Genomic DNA, 10,230 nt, shown 5'->3' on the forward strand with positions numbered 1-10,230 from the left:
GTTCGTCTACCCCTCCGATTTCCCCGCTTCATTCTTCCCCTCCCGCTACCTTCTTCTTCTTCTTCTTTTTTTCTTAACATATATTGCATTATTTGTTTCAGAGGTACAGATCTGAGATTCAACAGTCTTGCACAATTCACAGCGCTCACCATAGCACATACCCTCCCCAGTGTCTATCACCCAGTCACCCCATCCCTTCCACCCCACCCCCCACTCCAACAACACTCAGTTTGTTTCCGAGCAGAAAACACATTTTGATTCTAGCAGTCTCATTGGTCAATTCCCAGTGCAAAAATGTCCGAGAGTCTGAGTATTTTTTGTTCATACCTCTGAATAAGGGGTGGAAAGAAACTTTTCATCAGCTCTTTAGCTCTCCAAGCTGGAGGTCTAAAGATAACTTTTTGGTCCATGAATAAATTTCCACGGATTTATTTGACATTTAATAAATTCTGTGTGCTATGCTAAGTAGTTCACAGCATAGTCTGTGTCTTCAGAGCTCTCCTATTTATTTAAAAAAGACACAGGTTTGTGACCAGAAAATCAGATGTACATTTAACTGCATTAAAGTGAGACACTGTACAACCATGTGTCTCTCTATTGTGTTGCAAAGTGCAAATTCTTCATCTGGAATTTTATACTCTCCATAGTACAACCACACCGTCTTCCAAAGTTTTTGGTCCATTGTTTTCCTGCATATAGATTCCACCATAGTTTGACGGGGCCCTTTGTAATTAGTTCAAACTACTATTAGCCAATGTTTTGATTGCCCATCATGTGTCAAGTATTTTCCAAGTATGGAATCATCTCATCCTGACAACAGCTCTACAAGGTAGTTACTACTGTAACCCTCACTTTATAACCTGGAAAAAACAAAAAAAAACAAAAAAAAAAAAAAAAGGAAAAAAGAAAAGCAAGGCATGAAGATGTTAGGCAACTTGCCCAAGGTCACAGAACTAGAGGTTGGCACTCTCAGCAGGTGAACCCCAGCTGGCTGGACCCAGAGCGTGCAGGTGTAATCATGATGTTATGCCTCCTTCTTGCCTGCTCTTCTGCTTCAGACCTTCTGTTCTTGTTGTTCCTCCTTACGATGCCTCCTTCCACCATTAAAACTTTTTCTTTTTATTGAATTCCTACTCATCTTTTAAGGTTGTTCTCAAAAGTCACCTTTTCTGATTGACCGTACAAAATGTACCTTTCCTACCGTTCTAAACTCCTCTATAGCACTTTGTTTAACTCTTTTCAGCTATTTATTTTTGCACTTATCTGCATTGTGAGATTATAAGCTTCTTGACTGTATCTTAATTCGCTCACTTATTGAACTGAATGAATGAATTTATGTATTCATTCAACTCTGTCCCTGTCGCTAGTCTCTGCAGAACATGGAATAAGACAGAGTCCTTGACCTCAAGGAAAATCTTTTAGAGGAATTTCAACAAATAATTACAATAGCCGTGGGGCCAGTGTGATGACAATAAAGAGCAAACATAGCAAAACCAGAAGTTGGAACTGAAGCTAGCTGGTGACTGGGGAGGTGAAAGAAAAGGAAAACTTTTAGGATTGTTGTTACAGAGCTGAAAGACCGGTGTTGAAATGATTGGCGAAGAAATGGTTGGTATAGTCCTCAGGGCCACCAAACTCTGCTCCTGCACATAGTAGGTGCTTAGCAAACATTGGCAGAATTTACTCACATTACAATCATTACATTCATTGCCCTGTTTGTCATTCATATGGTCTGCTTCCATGCAGACCCAGCAAGAACAACTTTGAAGCCATTGATCAGAAAAGACTTTATAGAAATGAAAAGTTTCAGGTGTTTTGAAGTTCTCTGTTGAGCAATCTCACAACTGCGCATCATGGTTAATAGTTTGGCAAATATTATGGGCTTTGTAGTCTTTATTTTCTTTAAAGCTCTCTATTTTTTTAGAGATTGCTAGATAAGTACATGGCAGCACTCCATACAGAGTGTGCACAACAGAACATTCAAGGATAAATCCTAGCAAGCTGAGGGGATGAAAGAATTTTTAAAAAGTCAACTTGCATTTCAGGTGGTTGGTCTGGGCAAAAAGAGAATAGGAACAGCTTTTATTTAGCCCATTCAATAATTCAAATCACTGGAGAACAGTAGTGGTGTCATCCCCAGGCAGCAAATACTCTTATTTATTTTTAAAAATAATTTTTTATGCCAGTGGTCTACTTGTATCATCTAATGAAAGCTGAAGATCAATTCTTCCCTGGTGAGGGCAGAAAGCTGGCCAAATGTGGCTTCATCACAGGTGACATATGTCAATACCTGTGGAATTATAAAAATAGGCAGTCAGAACTGGCTCCGGTGTTTTAACATAAAAAAAAGTACTATAAAGATATGAGAACATATGTGCTCTCTATGATCTTTGTGCCAGAAAAGGGTGAGTGATATTTCCAGTCTGAAAGCACTCATACTTTTTTTTTTATGATATTGTGGAAAATTGAGTGTCTTCAATAGTGATTGTATGTATAAAATGTTTACTTGAAATTTATTTAAATAACTTTCCTTAGCATAGTATTAAAGAAAAAGAACAGTATTTTCCATGGCATATGCCCACATTTGTGCTTTAATCATAACAGCCTCATTTTCCAAAGGTTTATTTACATAAGTGCTTTCTCTGTAAATGTTACATTAGGAAAAAATACACACATTCACATAACCTTTTAAATCAATGACTGCTGGCAAAATGAATGGAGGAGACCCAAGAAATATGCCAAAAGTGGTTTGGAAATGTAGTTAGCCTTAATGCTGTTTGTAAAATTCATTTTAACTTTGATGCCTGATTGCATTGCAACACTTTTTCAAGATTCCATCTGGCACCGTAAGTGTAGTGGGTAATCTGTGCTGAAAAGGGAGTTTAGGAGGTGTTAAGTACATTGCCTCATGGCGATCTTGGACTAAGCTTTTCAGGCAGAGGTACTTTTGACTGATTAGTATCTGGTGAACCTGACTTTATGTCTTCATCTTGTGCCCTGGAGACCTGCTTTTCCAGAATAGGCTCTCACTTCAGCACCTTTTTAGTGGATGATAATGAGACCAAAGGACCCCCTCCTAACATGGTGAGAGGTTTTGTCCTCAGATATTTAGACTCCTTTTCACTTTCTAGATGCATTTTATTTTAAATTTAGCCAAGTGTGATTGATTGATTTATAAGTAGCTTCACCTCCAGCGTGGAACCCAGCATGGGACTTGAACTCACGACCCTGAGATCAAGACCTGAGCTGAGATCAAAAGTCAGATCCTTAACCCAAGGATCTGATCTCTAGATGCACTTTTTAAAGTTGCTGATGAAATTGACCAACTGTTTTGATCTTGAGTGGATAAAATCTACAAAGACAAAGCTAGAACAACAAAAGTCATAAACGTCCTAGTAACTGAGGGAAATTTTTAATGAGTTCTTCAAATTTTGTTCAGTTCTCAAACTTGCTTTTATCATTCTGATGTCATATTTTCTAAATCCATTGGGTGCATTTTTTTCTTTGGTCTGGCATGGACCCAAATGTTGTAATTGCGAAACTACAAAACAAAGTAATTTACTTTTGCTGTGAAAGTTCTGGATTATTTTATAAATGCTTTACCTTAGAAATAAAAATATGTTTAAAACTGAGAGAGATCCCAGCAAACCTTATTTCAGTCACTTTTAATGCTAACTTTCTGAGGGCAATTTAAGAAAATTCTGTCTATAGTATATCCTCCCACCACCCTCCCTGGGGGGCAAAATTCTTTTTCAAGATTATACTACCATCTGTTTTCATTCATTTGGTATTTGGTTGCAATTGTTTCATAGGGTATATTTTTGAATAATAATTAATAGAAGTAAATCAAACCTCTCAGAGAAATAATTCTCATATGTGGAATAACAAAACCAGATGAAAATATGACTGGAAATATCAAGTTATTTTCAAAGTTAAGGACTGGAGATTTTGCCTTGTGGCCTTGATCAAGGTCAATAGGACTCATGTGAGTAAGTCTTGGCAAAGTGCTCTAAAAATGCTATCCCTAGCAAGGATCTAAGGAAACTGGAACCAGGTAAAAAAAAAAAAAAAAAAAGTCAAGAAAACACAGGGGTATGAAAGAAAGAAAATCTCAGAAACCCATTTTTTTTTTTTTTTTGGTAAAAGCTAGCCTAACATGTTGTATTAAATGATTCAGTATTTTTGGCAGTGTATTGGAAGTAAAATTTTACACTCCAGAGCAACCATGACTAATTCTTCTACCTGCTATCCCTTGGTTTCTATATTTTTTCATTGGTGTTTTCTTTCCTTGGCTCTGCTGAATTCCTCTTGGGGAAGACCAATGAAGAGTCCAATTTTTCTTTATTCAATATGGTCTAAAAATCTCATCAGCATGCTGGTCTCACTTTTGAAATCAATGGAGTCTCAGCCCCCTGAAGAGGTATATAACTAAATGAGAAACAGCTCATGGGAAAATGACAGGGAATCCATTTTATCATACTAATGCACATTTCAAATCCAGATGTAAATACATGATGGACAATAGAGGCAAAACTGTTTGACAAAGGCCATAATGCAAAGAAACATATTATGTCAAGAATTAATTTAGTTCATGTAACAAACGTCTTAATTAGACAAAGGGGGGAATAAAAAGAGGCAAACGTTAGTGTCATTAAGTTAATGTAATTAAGTTTAGTCAGTATGATTCAGCATGATTCAATACTTACTTGAACTCCTAAGCTAACAAGTAGTATACCAGGTTCTATAATTTTTTATTGTCATTGACTAGAAACAACACTTTCAGAATTATAAATAGTACGTTTGATCATGTTACATTATAGAAGTTTATCTATATTATCTGTATTTTATCATAGAAGCATGATTATTTCTGGGAATAATCAGAATAATCTGGTTATTTCCTAAGAACGTTATTTCCTTTGTAGGTCTGTTCAGTGGAAAGGCTCATTCCCTGGGGCTTCTCACTTTTTCCAAGACTGGGAGTACTATTGTCATTCTCCAAGACTTTCAAACTCACACAAAAACTTTTCAATATGAGAGTTGAACCATTTGTTAGGCAGTCTGTATCCTTCCTATCATTTACTTTTCATTTACATTTATGTAAAGTTACATAAATTTACATAAGTATAAAAATGCAAATTTTCATTCACATTCAGGCATTTATTAAGGTAAAACGACTCCTATGTTTGAGTCATCCCCATCCCTTCACTTTCTATTATCCTATGTGATTTCACCATATCAATCACCCCAAATATCTCAATTCTCATGGCTTCTTATTTCCTCTATGCCCATGTCTCTTCTATATATTTCTCTCCAGGGACTTATCTCCACAGCCCTATCCTGAACATTGCCCTCACCCGAAATGGATTAGAAGGCTTAAACTCCGTTATCTTTCTTGCCAATTACAGCATCATTTCTTTTCAGACACCTTCCTAGCATTCCCCACACTCTTGTTCTTTGATCTTCTTGGGCATTCAGTTCTCTTGACATCCAACTTTGTCTTCTAGTTCTGGACTTTAGGTATTCCCTCCTTTTCTCAACACTCCATTCACTTCAAGTGTCCTTTAGCTAACAGCCTCAGGTCCTTTGCCTCCCTGACTTTCTAGATCATCCCCGGAAATCCCCTTGCAAATAAAAAACCATGAAAAATTGCCTTCTCCTTTCCTACTCCTGTTAGATTTTAAAATCAGAGGCAATCACACTTTAACAGCTGCTCTCTGATTTATTTCGACAACTATCCTGATCTTTCCATCCGTACGTCATGCACCTTATCTTGTTCTTCTGCAAACTTAGAGATAATCTTGACTTCTATTTCAAAGAGAGAAGGGTCTGAGCCACCAACATGACCTTTCTTTATTAACTCCCCATCTTCTTACAAATATGTCTTATGTCTGCCTCTAGCTTCATTTTCTTTCCTTCAGTCTCTTAGACAGAATTCCTTTCCATCCACCCTTTTTAAAATTGGTATTAAGAACAAACAAAACCAAAGATGCATCTCCAGATTACACACCACCTTATATGGCACCAGTTTATCTCAACAATAGCCTTGCGTATTTCCCTGGTTAAGTGACTTAACCTGGCAAATTCGGGTTCATCAATGTTGAATGTTTGGCCAATGTCACACTGCTAGTGGTAGAGCACCAACCCATTTCAAGTCTTTCTCTTCCCTCCACACTGCATTGTTAGCTATCTTTTCATACGCAATCTTCCAAATTAAATTTACTCTCCTTATTCATTGTATCCATCACAGTGCTTGGCCTAGTACCTTACAAGGTATTGGTGGAATCTCGGCTTCAACCATGATAAAGTAATCACAATGATTCAGTGCTTTAAATTCTGCATTTACAAGGTATACTCATGTAAACTCTGCTCTTGGTGTCCAATTTACAGAAATGTAACAGAAGATCCTTTCCGATGGCAGTCCAATGGAGGTTGGCATGATCTTTTGAATGCTTGAAAAGAGTAACGGTTTACATCACTGAACTATAAAATTGGTACTGCCAACTCCTAATGACCTTCTTGACTGTCAAGATTTCCCTCCGGTTCTCCAAATGCCTTAAATTATAGAAGAAGAAAAATCTGAAATACTAAAATCATATTAGAACCTGCACCTGGAGAAAATGCTTCCAGGAGTCATAAAATTGTTAGGTTATGCAGATGAAGCAATTTTATTTGAAAAAAAATCATAAAGAGAACTTATGCCATGAATCAAAGTATCTAAAAAGAGATAGAAAAAAAATGACTACTTTTTTTTTCAATTTTCTGTTCCATTTGGGATAAATATTTATCGGATACATTAAAGAAGAGTTTTTGTCCAGATGAACTTTGCATATACAACTGTGAAATTATTTGTAGATGCTGCTTTTCAGTCATATTGTGGATATTGCTTTTTAGTATAGCAATGGAATAGCATTTCTCTCACTTGAAGTATGAAAAGGAATTTTCCTGCTTTACTTTTCTTTCCTGCTATTTTTTGAATATTATTGCCCTTATGTGCCCTGTAAGTGTCACATCTGATTGGATGCATTTCCATAAGCTTTTCTAGACTTCGTTAAATGTGCATCTCTATTTATTTTAAAGGATAGATGGCAACAAAAAGATTAAATCCACATGTTAAATCCAGGTCCATCTGAGGGGAAATACTTTAGTATGAAGCTATTAGTAGTGCTCTGATGGAAAAGTGATACCTGTCTTATTTACCGAGTGGTATTCAAGGGCGTTACAGGTAATGCCTGTCCTACGAGAATGTAAAGGACAGAAAACACATATCAGCACAAGTATGGGTTGTATTTTAAAACCACCCTGTGCAGTTTGAACCAATTTACTAATTGCCTAATATGACATACAGCATAATGGGAGGAATGGTAGAAATCCCAGCCATAAAACTGATGTCATTAAACCATCATAAGCAGAACACTGTGCATCTTTGTCCTATTAATGTTATGATTAGAGGCCCCTTGTTCATTTCATGGCAATTATAAAATTTTTTTCCAATTGTACCAGCCGGATCATTGGCATTCCTTCACATTCTGTAGTATCAGCTCACGAGATGGATTAAATGGGAATCACTCAATGTGATGTAAAAAAGGAGATCAAGAGATGAAACAAATGACTCTCTTTTGCTATCAGTTTGGGAAAACTGATGAAAGTGTTGGAAAGAAGTTGGCCGGATGGTAAAGTGTTTTATCAGAGACTAAATGACAGTGAGGTAGTTTGATATATTCAGTAATACCTGCTAAACCATTAAAAGAGAGAGAGCAATAAAATGACATGTAACCTCAGAAACATTTGCTTGTTCTAGGTTTGGGCATTCTTCTTTGAACTTTTTCCTTTTTTGCTTTGGTGGAATTGGGGAATGAGATCTGGTTTTTCATGTCATAACTGCACTTTGAACTAGACTAATAGCTAGTTCCATTAGGTTTGTCAGTAGAAGTAGAATTTGCCAGTACCGTGTTCTGTAACTTAAAACTATTCTCTAGAGAGATTATGTGGCAGATGCAGGCTTATATATGTTAGAGTGAGTGACTTGTTTGCTGGAGTTTTATGGAAAGAATTTCTTGGCTATCTGGTATGCATTTAGATCCCTCTTTTCTCTATTTGTCAACTCTGTGAACTGTTTACTTGAAATTTATTCATTTAATAAGAATATAAGGGTGCCATTTGGAGAAAATCCTACCCACACAAACCCCTTTGTCTTCACCTAATTATATTTCACTGGATCCCATTGAAAGAGGAGTACTGGAGGCTTCTTTGTGGACACAAACTGTCTTCCCCACCTAGTTCCAGCCAGCGTCTCTAATTCCTCCCCAGGCCTCTACCTTCAGTGTCTGTCCTTGTGTGGTCTACATTGCCCCACTGTAGCAAGAATTCCTCATCTTGATAACTGATCGCCCCTGATATCTGGTCAAATTCCTTCTCCCCCGTCCAAAAAAGGGGAGGGGCACCTGGGTGGCTCAGTCGGTTAAGATCTACCTTTGGCTCAGGTCATGATCCCAGGGTCCTGGGATCAAGTCCTGTATCGTGCTCTTTGCTTGGCGGGGAGTCTGCTTCTTCCTCTGCCTCTGCTCCTCCCCCTGCTTGTGTGCTCTCTCTCTTTCTCTGACAAATAAATAAAATCTTAAAAAAGATTCCTTCTCCCCACTCCTTAGTGTCTGATCACCCTGGCCTGACTTCAGCAAGAATCCTATCAAGTTGGTTTACCAGACTCTTCCCTTATCCTTGATGTTTCCTCTTAGTACATTTCTATCCACTGACTTCCACCCTACCACTTGGCTATAAATTTCTCCTGTCCATGCTGTATTTGGAATTGAACTCAGTTCTATACTGAGGTCTCTTTTTCCCTGTTGTGACAGTTCCTGAATGAAATGTGTTCTTACCACTTTAAAAAAAAAAAAAAAACTTAAAAAACTTAAAAAAAACTTTGCAAATTGTAGATAACTGTTAGCAATGAGAAAAAATTCTTGTCAATATACATGCCAATAAATTGTGTCAAGTGGAGACTTAGTTGATTTTTCTCACTCCCCACCCCTCAAATACTACTGTGAAAAAAGACAGTTTTAAGTCATTTGCAAGTTTATTTCAACATTCTTTTATTCCACATAAATTTGTAGTTCTTTGATTTCTTTTTTGATAGACATGCAGGTTTTTTATTTTTGAGAGAGAAAGAGAGCGAGAGAGCATGTGAATGGGGGGATGGGCAGAGGGAAAGGGAGAGAGAGACTCTCAAGCAGACTCCCTGCTGAATGCAGAGCCTGATGCATGGGCTCCGTTCCAGGACCCTGAGATCATGACCTGAGCCGAAACCAAGAGTCTGACACTCCACTGCCTGAGCCTCCCAGGTGCCCCAGACATGCAGGTTTTTAAAGACCAATCTCATATTGGGTGAATCATATTACAAAAGCAGGTAGAAATTGAAGGAAATGATGGCAAATTAGATTACTTGTAGGGCACCTGGGTGGCTCAGATGGTTAAGTGTCTACCTTCGGCTCAGGTCATGATCCCAGGGTTCTGGGATCGAGTTCCGCATCGGGCTCCCTGCTCCTTGGGAGCCTGCTTCTCCCTCTGCCTCTCTCTCTCTCTCTCGTGAATAAATAAATAAAATCTTTTTTTAAAAAAAGATTACTTGTAATTGATCACTGTCCTTATAATCCCTCTGGTACTACTTAAGGTAAGTATGCCTTAGTTTTGGGGATTAAAAACTAAATACTTGGTTTATAGTGCTTGCTTCAGCAGCACATATACTAAAATTACAACGATACAGAGATTAGCATGGCCCCTGCACAAGGATGACATGCAAATTCGTGAAACGTTCCATATTTTTGTGATAGTATGTCCAAACTCATCACGTTGTATACATTAAATATGTGCAGGTTTTTGTGTGTCAATTATACTTTAATAAAGTTATAAAAAAATCTGTGCTTGTTATAAAAACTGATCAAATGTGATCTGTACCTGAGTTAATAGTATTGTACCAACTTCAACTTCCTGGTTTTGAAAATGTATTATGTTAAAATAAAAAAACAATACTTAAAAAATATTTGGTTTAGGAGGGTATTTATTAGATGACAAGCACTACCTAATTACCATACTTGGTAAATAACTTGCCATCTCTGTATCTTACATTTTTATGGGAAGAAATAAGATATTGAATTTAATTCATATCAACTCAGTTCATTTCAAATATACCTCACTGTAAGTGTCCTAGAGGTGCTTTAATTAAAAAAAATTCTTGTT

The 10,230-nt window shown here is 37.2% G+C and overlaps 1 non-coding gene across 1 annotated transcript; it reads left to right on the plus strand.

The window, feature by feature from the left end:
• The first annotated feature begins 9,713 nt into the window (after nucleotides 1-9,713).
• Nucleotides 9,714-9,817, plus strand: LOC115939157 (U6 spliceosomal RNA). The gene has a single exon (XR_004074067.2). It is a non-coding gene; the product is annotated as a U6 spliceosomal RNA (small nuclear RNA).
• Nucleotides 9,818-10,230: the final 413 nt, after the last annotated feature.

This window comes from Leptonychotes weddellii, chromosome 4, assembly GCF_054177405.1.
Source record: "Leptonychotes weddellii isolate Sample4059 chromosome 4, ASM5417740v2, whole genome shotgun sequence".
NCBI lineage: Eukaryota > Metazoa > Chordata > Mammalia > Carnivora > Phocidae > Leptonychotes > Leptonychotes weddellii.